Source organism: Alosa alosa, chromosome 14 (assembly GCF_017589495.1).
Source record: "Alosa alosa isolate M-15738 ecotype Scorff River chromosome 14, AALO_Geno_1.1, whole genome shotgun sequence".
In the NCBI taxonomy this organism is placed as follows: Eukaryota; Metazoa; Chordata; class Actinopteri; order Clupeiformes; family Clupeidae; genus Alosa; species Alosa alosa.
This window is the reverse complement of record NC_063202.1, coordinates 30,143,155-30,155,403: the sequence shown is the minus strand read 5'-3', so window position 1 is coordinate 30,155,403 and position 12,249 is coordinate 30,143,155.

Here is a 12,249-nt window from a genome sequence, read left to right as displayed (position 1 = left end):
ATTACAGTGTCCAGTGCAATAGCTGACATGTAAGGTTTCGTCTGCTACAGTGCATGAAAGGAAGAACAGGTAAACTGAAGATGCACTTGTATTACTTGAGTGTCCATCAACATGGCATACAAAAGTCTGACTGAAAGTTGCTGCATAGGGTGAATATTTGAAAATGGTAGGCTATTATGCAGGCTTTTTAATTGAAAAATAAATTAAATAAAAGTGTCAAAAGATTTCAGAACTGTACATAACAGGTCCTTACTGTAAATTGTTTCAAATACTCACTGAGAGTGTGATAAACCTTTTCTTTATTTTCAAGAATGAGCATTTTCTATGCATGTGCAGTGCTTCACTGATAGTAAAAATAAAGCTGGCCTCATGCTAGCATCCCTCCTATAAAGTTAGATTGTTTCTGATGTTTGTCTTTTGTCTTTTAGACCAGCTGTGGGAGAATTCTGCAGTGCAAGTCTGGAGACCGGACAGATGATAACAGTAGATGCACTCAAGGGAACTTTGAAGCTGAGCTGTTGTGGATGCACGCTGTTATTCACACAGATTTATACCCGGAGGATCTTGATGACCCATACCAAACAACAGAGCCTCAACCAGTGTTTATGCTGATAACAAAATGAAGTCTGACCACAGTGTAGAATTTATCGACCAGCTGGAGCCTGTTAAATGTGTGTTAAGCGGCACGGCTTCTTCCTCTGCTTAAGGTATCTGATGCTCCTTTGATGTGTTTGCTGACCTTGAAAGAGCACGTAGTGCCTGGTTTATTTTACCTCAAATAATTGACATTCGCAGACCCACAAATATTTCCACGTGTCACTGATACAGAGTCACGTGTGCAGTCTAGGTTGAGGAGTCCAAGAGACTTGTGAATGGCGATGATGAATGTAATACAATGATTAACACTATGATTTACACAATTCAGAATACCACAGAAGCTACCAGCAACCCAGGGTCGAGGGCAGCTGGGCTAGCATGTGAGTCAGACCAGTCAACCCTTCTTCTGCAACTTCAGCATAATCTGAGAGGGATGAATATTCTCATGCTTCAGGATTTTATTAGCACACTTTCTTATTTTTGTCCTTCTCTTGGTGAGAGCCACAGGCTAATTCCAAGTCCTAAAGCATCGCAACAACCCCCTCCCACCCCCTCACCCTGTCCCTTCCTCTAATTTTCTGCTCCCTTGCTGGCATCTCGCACCCTTGTGGTTCTTAATCATTTGCCCTCGGACTTGGAAATCATTCCCAGTCGTGGGGCATCCTGGACTGTAATTACAAGAGTGAAGTCATTCACAGAGGCCAGGGATGGAGTGTGTGTGTGTGTGTGTGTGTGTGTGTGTGTATGTGTGTGTGGGGAGGGGGTGGAGGTTGTTGCGGAAACGCCGCTGGCCTTCCAGGACACTCTGGCTGTTATCAGCCTCCTGTTTACCGACGGAGCTTAATGAGGCTTCACCGCTGTGGCCTCCGCTCGCCCGCCGTGCAGCACAGCGCAGACACAGGTCTCCTCTGTGGCCTCTACCCTGCCGCTCCGCTATGGCTCTAGCAGACAGCCGCTTTGATAAGTGCTCACCTCTGAGCCCCGTCGACAGGCACAGGAGGCGGTGTTCTTTTCTTTTCTGTCGACTCATTGAAATGAAGTGGACCAGAGCGAAGCAGTGCCCTGCATGCCTTGGCGCCACTGCAGTCCTACAGCTCCGGGTCCTCTCCAGGACCCTGTCTGGGGCAGTCCCACAGGAGCGGAAGTACAGTAGTCTGTCCTCACTGGACACCAAGTGATGATGGTGCTGAGTGTTGACAACCCTATCAGCATGTGCCAGCGTGGGCCCATATTGTGCCAGGGTGGCACGCCAGTGGTGCAGGAAGCTTCTTTAAGGTCTGGAAGGCTTTATGAGTAACCTGAGGTAGTTGCTTCAGACTTAAAAATAATATATTACACTGTCTTCCCAAAGGACAAAAAAGCAGACAAGAGACAAGTACAGTTTTACGTCAATATTAGATTCTTCTTGGAAATCTCGTGTTAATCTTGGAACTGTTTACACAACTCACGAATGCATGGCACCATAATTAAAATCTGTGCGTAAGTCAAGACAAATTGATTAATTTCAGGGTTTAAACCTCAGACTTTAAGTTACGACATCAGTGTATAACACATTGATTTCTGGAGACAAACTAGGGGATAGTGTTGATATCCCCAAAGTTGACTATCACTGAAACAATGTTATCACTGTGTCTCCATTATTAAGTGGCAAGAAATTAATAAAGCAGCACGAGTGTCCAGTGATCAGGAGGACATATATCAGTCTTCAGTCCTGGAGCGAATTCAACAGGCCAGATTTCCGCTCCGACAGATTTAAATTGTGGATGTGTTTTTCCAGTGTGGGATTTATGATAGTCTGTGGACATGACGAGGAGGAGGAGAGCAGAGGTTCTCTGAGAGCTCTGTGTGGGAGGCTGGGGAATTTGGAGGTGGGGGAAATCCATTTTGAAATCACTGACACCGCTCCGAGGCCACGGGACTGTACACTTTCCACCTGTGCAGCTTACCAACTCCAAGAAGAGACGGCCAACTTGACAAATCAAGAGTTGTGTAATGATATACAGTGATAACCCACAGACTAAGCGTAAGATCGGAATAGAGTTTGTCAGCTGTGAGTAGGAGGAATTGGATAAGGATCAGGAAGAGAACGAGGGAGTGTAGTTGGAAGGGTGTATATCACCTGGAAAATTAGGCTGTGCATGGGAGCAGTCTTTCCATTCCAATGCAGCATCAGCATCCTCTGCTTAATATCAAAGAGCTTGATGTCAGTGACTGAGGACTTTGAGCATGGACATCAAAGCTCCTCAGCTTATACTCAAACATATTTAGCTCGTCAGCTTGTTAGCGTACTGCGTTATGATTCTGAGATGATTTAAATATTTCACAGTGTCAGATGCTGCTGAGAGAAGGATGCCGGAAGGCCAGTTTTTGTTTAGCGTTACTCTGATCCACTGTCAGCTTGTTTACCCTCACTCTTGACTCATAGTGATATAAGCCTCTTTCCCCCCTCAGCTGTGCCTGCAGTGGGGAGACCCTGACACCTCTGTGGGGTCAAAGGTTGTGGGCCCCAGGGGCCCTCTAAATAAATCCAGCAGAGGAAGTGAAGGACACCTTCAGAGGAGCCTGTGGTCGCAGTGCGGTGAGTGTAAATCACCCTGGATCTGCAAAGACCAGGCAGGCAGGCACTACCCAAACATCGTCCTAGTAGTCTCCTGATACTGTGTCTCAATCGCCACCACTAATGGAGTGGTGGTCGATGTACACGTACCCTCCAGTGCTGTTGAAGGCACAAATATGCACATGCACACGTATACTCTCACGCTGGAGCACGTACACACACACACAAACACACACTTTTATGTACAGGTACACATACACACACACACACACACACACACAGTTACACGGAGGCGCACACACACACACACACACACACACACACACTTTTATGTACAGGTACACATACACACACACACACAAACACACACTTTGATGCGGGAGGTAAATCACCCTGGATCTGCAAAGACCAGGCGGGCAGGCACTACCAAACATCGTCCTAGTCCTAGTAGTCCTGATACTGTGTCTCAATGCAGCACCACTAATGGAGTGGTGGTCGGCGTACACGCACTCCAGTGCTGTTGGAAGGTACACATGCACATGCACACGATACTCTCAATGGCTGGAGCACGTGCACACACACACACAAACACACACTTTTAAATCACCCTGGATCTGCAAAGACCAGGCAGGCAGGCACTACCCAAACATCGCCCTAGTAGTCTCCTGATACTGTGTCTCAATCGCCACCACTAATGGAGTGGTGGTCGATGTACACGTACCCTCCAGTGCTGTTGAAGGCACAAATATGCACATGCACACGTATACTCTCACGCTGGAGCACGTACACACACACACAAACACACACTTTTATGTACAGGTACACATACACACACACACACACACACACACACACACACACACACACACACACACACACACACACATGCAATGATGCAGAGGGGCTTAGGGAAAAAAGAGCAAAATCTTTCTGTGTTTGTGTAATTTTTTATAATAGCAGTCTTCTATGTGATTTAATGTTATAGAATGCATGGTTTTATGAAGTCAGCGGAATAAGGGACTCCCTAAAAAACCACACAAAGAAAAAAACAGATCAGATTTCTCTTTGTGGCTTGTAGGAAGAGGAATCTATGCTCTGCATTCCCAGAAGAATACTCTATTGTTTTTTGGTTTCTGCTTACGACGCTCTCATTTATTAACATTTTTTTGTGTCCATGCACCCTGATGAAACCACAATCAAAGTCACTGAAGAGAGACAGCGGATGCCCGTCAAAGGACCACAGCAGAACAGAGGGCCACTATGCTGGGTGAATCCAACTGGAGCCACAACGCAAACACAGCCACAGCAGTGCAGGGATGTGTGAGTTAGCGATGACTAAATGATAAGAACCGCTGTCTGTGTCAGGGCCTAGCACTTTAATGGCAGCCCACTGGCTTGTTTTTTCCCTCTGTGACGCACTTCCATGCTGGGAAGTAGGAAGTAAGAAGTTCAAACAAGAGGGCCAGGACCAGGCAGAGGACCAGGCAGATGGCACTTGAAGGGCATACAACATAAATTCATGTTTTTTTCTTGCTTTGCCATAGTGGCACCAGGTAGAAGGGGAAACATTATTTGAAGGCCAAAATATAATTTTAATGGAAGGGTTAACTCCCTTCTGGGACTGGTTAAGTCAGTTACGTAATTGTCATGCTGATGATTTGCTGGTTTTGAGGAGATGAAGGATGGTTGCTCTTTTATTGTTGCCACATGGCTATGCAGATTTTTTGGGCTACAGGTCTCTTTGAGGTCATGGGATGTCATGAAAGAAGATCAATGCGATCTTCCTCTGAGTACCATGGCTTTGCTCAGTGAGATCTTCCTCTGTGTACCATGGCTTTGCTCAAGGGAATTGCCACAGAGGCCATGTTTAAAAATGAAGACAAGGCAGAGTCAACAGGCAGTCTGCTTATGCAGTCACTTCCAGTGCCATTAACAAGAGTCAAATCTAAACAATTCCCCACCCACACAAAAAAGGATCAACCAATAACAAAAAGGAGATACGACAGGCTGATTGTGTAGATTTAAGTGCTGCACTGTCCTGAATTCACTGTTTAATTGTACTGTTTATTACTGCTGTAATAATCATAATACACAAAACAATCTAAGATTTGTAAAATCTAATGTTGGGGGGTGGGGAGAGGGATGTCTGATTACCTGACTGGATGGAAAGTTTGTTTTGGATAAACAACAGTCAGGCAGCATTATGGGGTGTTTAAACAACATCTGTCCTGTGAGTATTTGAGTCAGATCCTGAGTGAGGGTGGCCAGCCACCATCAGCACCTTGACCTGTGTGAGCAGCTGTGTGTGGACGGCTCCCAACTCACAGCACTGAGCAGCAGTCTGCTCCTCTGTTAGCCAGGCCTAGACAGAGGCCAGCCAGATCACTGTTGACTCAAGCTTCTGTCCGTCCACACGGACCCCCAGCTCAGCAAAGCATGTAAACGTAGTGATGACGACAAATACGATCAAGCCGAAGAATGTCTATTTGAATCACTGTGGGGAAGAGGTGTTAGCAGCACAGCGTTGGCCAGTAGCCATTTTGGAGACAAAGAGGCCCCTGCGTGTCACCATGTGCTGCTGTAGAGGCCCGTTTGTGTACAGATGAGGGTGTGAGGGAGTATGAGCTCTGCCCACTCTCTGTCCACTGGGACCTGAGCCCTCTGAGAGATGGTCTGATGTTTGTGTAACAGAGAGGCTTCACTGGAGCGGAGGAGAAGGAATGATGGAGCCGATGGCTCTCTTGATTGGAATGACACGTGTAGGAGAGGGGACCCCCTACTGCTTCCCAGGCTCGTTACTAAGCAAAGCCTGACTCAAGGATGTGGACTTGGCCATATGTCAGGACACAATGACTGTTCTTGGCTTTGTTACACTGAGTCAACCAATCATTAATGCTGTCTAGAGTTATAAATGTACTTAAAACATGTATTTCTTTTCCATGTTTTAAGCCTACATATCCACTGTAAACCAGTTTTCAGCCTAAATATCCTTATATTGAGATGTCTGGATGTTGTTGGTAGTAAAATCACTGTAAAGTGATATTTTATCACAATATCAAGGTTGCAACCTCTTTGCCCTTATGTAACCAGACCATATTTTTAGCAACTAAATGGCAATAGGCCCTCAGAGAAGAAGCACATTGGGAATAAGCACTATAATATTAAGTACAATATCAGATGGATGATCGCTGTGGGACTGGTATAAATTCCCTTTTGTCTCCCCACTCGCGCGCTCTCTCTCTGCTGGGACAAATCCAGGGACTGAAGATGATAGACTTTCACAGAGAGAGGCCACATCTCAAGCTGTTGGCTCTACTGTAAATATCAGCCCTCCACCTCAGCACTGCACTCCAGGAGCACTCTCAGGGAAGAGCAGCTTGCATATGTGCAGCCTTCTGTGCTCTCCGGGGAGGGGAGGAGGACTTAAAAGATAAACTCTGAGGTTACTTATGCAACACACAACACCTCTGAATAACGACATGTCCATTATAACAAGTGAGATACACCCTTAAGAGCTATGTTTCCAATTTGACAACAATCTGAGAGAGAGCTGAACTAGAGAGGTACTTGCTGCCTTGTGGAAAACACTAAGGGGAGAGTTCACATAAGGTTTAGGATAAGTCTGATCAAAACAACATTGATTTACACACCAGTGTCCCTCTGACCACTCTGCTGCCTTTGTACTGTACAGATTCCTTCAGTTTGCGTGGCGAGGGCTCTGTTTACAGTGTCTTAATGAACCCGCAGGCACAATGTTACAGTTTGTAGTATAGACCTCGCCTGGGTACTCCCACACTACTGTAAATCTGCTTTCAGGGAGATACTAGTCTGGAACACTCTGGTTCACTACTGTTTCCCTCAGACAAAAAGAATTTCAGGCCAATCAGTGATGAGAGGGGATGACGGAATCGAAACTGAATGCTGCAAACATCAAAAAGTTTGGAAAATGCATAGATTTATTTATAGCAAAGGTATGTTTATAGCTGTTTATAGTCAGTTTGTAAAGTATACGTTAGAACATTAGAAATCTCTGATCAATGTGATTGGTTAATTCTATGTCTACGCACGTCACTATGCTAGCTTGTAAACAATTCCCAATTTGTGAACGAGTTTTGCTTGCCAGGGTAGAATATATCACCAGCACAGAGGCTTTTAACCAATAGACCATAAAAAGTAACATAAATATAGTCAACAATGCCTTTATGCTGCCCTTCGTCTCTCTTGCACACACTCTGACTGATGTCCTTTCTCCAAATCAGAATTTTTTAGGGTTTAAATACATTTTAATTTGGAGGTGGCATGTCTTTTTAAAAAAGTTAAGTGATTTTGTTTTGTAAAAACATTTGATTTGAGGAAGAGTTGCTCATAAAATGGGAAAATGCAATAGTTTGATTTGTTCTATGTTTAGTTCAAGCTATTTTGATAAGTTACAATAGCATGTGCATGTTGTGTGCAGAAAGGATTTTTACTGTATCTTTGGCAGCACACTATCATCATTGCCGAAGGCTTACTTACTTAATATAGTCCTTGCAAGGATCTTTGAGAAAACTTTTTCTAATAAACAGCTATGCTGTAGTGTTTTCAGGATGATCTTGAATGATTCCCTGCTAATCATTTGAGTTTGATCATCATACTATGTTATCAGATCATAACTTAACATTTTGACATCTGCCCTATTTGATATGGTCTCCAATGGAACACCGTGTCCTCTTCATGGAGTTTCTCTGTTCTTTTTCCCTGAAGTTTCCTTCTGTTATTACATGTTCCATCCAAGACCCAGTGTCATGATGTTGGCTGGGGCAGTGCTTGAACAATATTCCATCACAAGTTGTTTCACAGAGTGTAATTTCTGGAGTGAGGCATGTTCAGTGAGGTGAGGTTGATGTGACATGCTGAGGTTCTTGTGCGTAACGCATCATTCATAGAGGCTCTCATGGGAAGGACCTGTTATCAGCAGTTGCGTTTGCGGTCTGATTACCATCAAAAGGAAAACCCCGGCAACCCCATTCCCATATTACTCACGGTGCCATTGTGACATCATCCTGAGCGCCCAGTGCTGGCACTTCGTGCTCTCGCCAACACAAATGTCACTGGGTCTGGGCAGGCGGTATTTTTGTTGGGCCTATGATGGATGGGCCATTCTCAGGCTTTGGGCTCCCTTCTGGTTGGTGCACAGATCCCTCCTGCCTCTGGGCCGATCTCTGGGAAAGGTTCAGTTCCCAGACTGAGAGGGTCATGCACAAGGAGAGAGAGGGAGAGAGAGATGGAGGGGGAGTCACTTCATAGGCCTACATAGAGGCCCTGTCTCTGGGGTGTAGAGAGCAGCTCTGTCAGAAAAGGCTATAAGATCACACTCCCACCTGCACCCTATGGAGACTTCCCACTCTTTCCCCTTGCCTAATATGACCTTAAGACAAAAATGCAAGAAAGCATCACAAATGGCCAGATTTTCAGTTTGACATTTTGTAGTCTTAAAATATGAACAAAAATATTTGACAAAAATTGTCCTAACTATGCTTTATCCATTATTACTATTCAGTACAGTTACTATTACGCGTTTGTATGAGCTCAAAAGAAAGACAGTGTGCATGTTGAAACACTCGATATTTGTAAAATACTTCTTATTATCTGTGTGATACAACTGTTTGTAGGATAACTTTAATATAGAATAATGTTATGTTTAATGTTGTCCTGTTTTCTTTCATGTTTGATTTGCTGCATAAAAGTCTTTCAGTTATTTCTTTTTGTTTATTTCTCCTCCCAGCCAAGTGGTTTGTGGTCCATTTTATTTGTTCAGCGGAATATAGGCTAGTTAGACAATTTAGTAAACTAACTGGTGGAGTTTTGGCCGGTGAACATAATTCTAGTGTCTCTTAGAACCATAAATTATATTTTGGTTGGTGGCTTGCCTTTGACGTCTGTGCCTCCTTACTGCCCAAGGTGGTGTTTGGATTTTCTGAGTTTGAAGAGTTGTAGTGGCTTGCCAGTGTTGAATCATTTTTTTCATTCTCCCTTAAAAAAAACAGAAGCCTGACACGAGCTGTGAGCAACCACAGCAGGTCTCTTGATATACGTCACTAGAAGAGGACTGATGTCTTTTGCCAAGATTATGTTCCAGGAAATGAGGAAGAGGAAATTCAGAAAAAAAAAGAGGCGTCAGAAAAAGAAAGAGAAACAGAAGAAGGATGAAGGGCAAGGAGATGGGTAATATCTGTCCTCTGGTTGTGTATATTATATGGTATGTTATGAGATACCCTCAATTTGGATTGTTTTTGTTCAAAAGTTGTTTTGCCCTGTGATGACTCTCTGTCTCACTGCCCAAGGTATCTCATCTCCTGAGCAGGAAAAGATGTGTGGCTGTTCTTTTCCTAATTTTTGGTTAACAAGGCCTTATTCTCTAACATTTGCCTTTAGAGGAAACATATTATCCTTTTCCAAGAACACTGGAGTGGCCAAGTTCTTGTTTACATTTTTGTTCTAGTTCAAGCAGCAACAAAAGTAACAAATTGAACATTTCCTGAATTTTCTAAAAAGCAAAAAAGAAATAGGTTACATAATAAAAGCTTTCTTGTCCAATCGAATATTTCTTCACAATAATAAAACAAAATATAGCACAACATATCCCAACATAAATATAATGACTTTGTTCAAATGTTCAAGACATTGCTGAAGCCATGCACTTAACAATGAATTATGTGGAGCAGCATTGAAGCAGAAACCAACAACTTGTACATTTATCAGTAAACAAGACATATGTTAAGAAGCTAAGGGACAAGAAGAATACCTTAGAATAGGGCTGTCTTACATGTTGCAGTAGGTGAGCACGCTAATGGTTTCTTGGCATACCAATTGTGGTGAGTGAGCTCAGATGAATGGAGGTAGACACCGCAATCTCAGAGCTAATGGTAGGGCTCCGTATCCCATGTACCACAACATCCCAGGAATGCCATTTATTGGCCAAAAAACACACAAAGCAGACATAGCAGGTGGGTTTTACACAGAACCGACATAGCCACAGACAGTAATGAGAGACGACTACACTAACACAAGGCATCTGGCCTAAAGTAAGTCATCAAGCAACACATGCACACAGATGAAATGATAACAGAAATACACAATGACATTAGACACAGAATGAAGACTGCAGATAATATGGAAGACCCCTGAGCTGCCAGTTTGGTGGCCCCTGTGGACCACAGTAATGACGTCCTGCCTGTTAGCAGAGGTGCAGCGACTCTCCTGGCTGACACGACAATACAGAGGACCTCTGATATGTCCTCAATGTTGTGGAGCTTTACCCACTCTAGCTTGACTGCTACAACTGTAGCACCCAGACAGAGCATAGATTTTGGTCACCAGCGGCAGCTGTTGTAAAAATGTAAATGTAAATCTAGGTTTCTAGGCCAAGTATACTTGCGTATACAAGGAATTTGGTCTCTGCATTTATCCCATCCGTGAATTAGTGATCACAGTGAGCCTGGTCTGAGGAAGACAGATCTACAGGAGATTGAGGTTTCTCTGTCTGCCCTGGTCCAGTACGCAGAGTTCATCATCATCCGTCAAAGACCAGGAATGATATGGGAAAGGGTCAGCCATCATGATACTAGGACAGTCGTGGCCTACTGGTTTGGGCTAAGGGGCTTGGAACCGAAGGGTTGCCGGTTCGATCCCCGACCGGTGGGAACGGCTGAAGTGCCCTTAAGCAAGGCACCTCACTGCTCCCCAAGCACTGCTGTAGCAAAGCAGCTCACTGCTCCGGGTTAGTGTGTGCTTCACCTCACTGTGTATTCACTGTGTGCTCTTTGTGTTCACTAATTCACGGATGGGATAAATGCAGAGAGAGAGACCAAATTCCTTGTATACGCAAGTATACTTGACCTAGAAACCTGATTTACATCAGAATATGCTCTGTCACATGTAAACGGGAATATGAACGGAATATTCAATTAACAACTCATGTAAAACACCATATTCACAATATTGTCTTATTCTGAATAAGGTCAATACTCGGAATATGAATGTAAACATACTCACTGATGTGCACCTATTCCAACAGCCATCTGTTCTACTAGGCTCCATTTCTCTCTATTTAACAACATTACAAGGCACTTTCCATCCAACTGTCTCTCATCCATCCATTTCAAACCATTCATTCATCCATGCATTTAACTATCTGTCTATCAACATCCATTAAACTATCCACCTATACATATCGATTCAACTATTTGTCTGTCAACATTCATTAAACCATGTCAACCTAGCAACCATTATAGCAACCAGCAGAGCAACCACTTTATTTAGCATAGCAACCACCATATGTTCCCTAGCAACACTCTAGCAACCATCTTAATTATCCTAGCAACATAGCAACCACCACTATACTATCGACCTAGCAACCACCATAGCAGCCACCATGATTACCCTAGCAAACAGCATAGCAAACACTTTATTTTGCATTATTAGCAAACACTATATGTACACTAGAAACACCCTAGCAACCATCTTAATTACCCTAGCAACAACCTAGCAACCACCACTACAATGTCAACCTAGCAACAACCATAGCAACCAACATGATTACCCTAGCAACCAGCATAGCAACCACTTTATTTGGTATAGCAACCACCACATGTTCCCTAGCAACACCCTATCAACCATCTGAATGGTCTAGGAACCACCATAGCAACCGACATGATTACCCTAGCAACCATGGCAACAGCTTTATTTTAGCATTGTAACTGTCTACCTAAGCAAAACCATTGTAACTATTTCTACATTATCAGTTTTAACTCTGTATGATATTTTACATCATATGCATTTTTATGCACTAGTACTTCCTTGGAATTGCATTTCTAGTTTAAATTGTAATGCAATTCACTGTCAAGCTAAGACTCAACATCTTTACACACACTGTACATTGAAGACTTGTCAAGCTGGCATAAACTGTTCTTAGTGCAAGGTGTGCTATTTCCCCTCTGTGAAAATTAGGCCTACTTCCTTTCATGACCAGACATTTCCCCCTGTCTCGCGCTCAACTACTGTACCTCATAATGTCCTGAACCACGGGCGTGTCCTTAACTGTTGGTAGTCAGCGG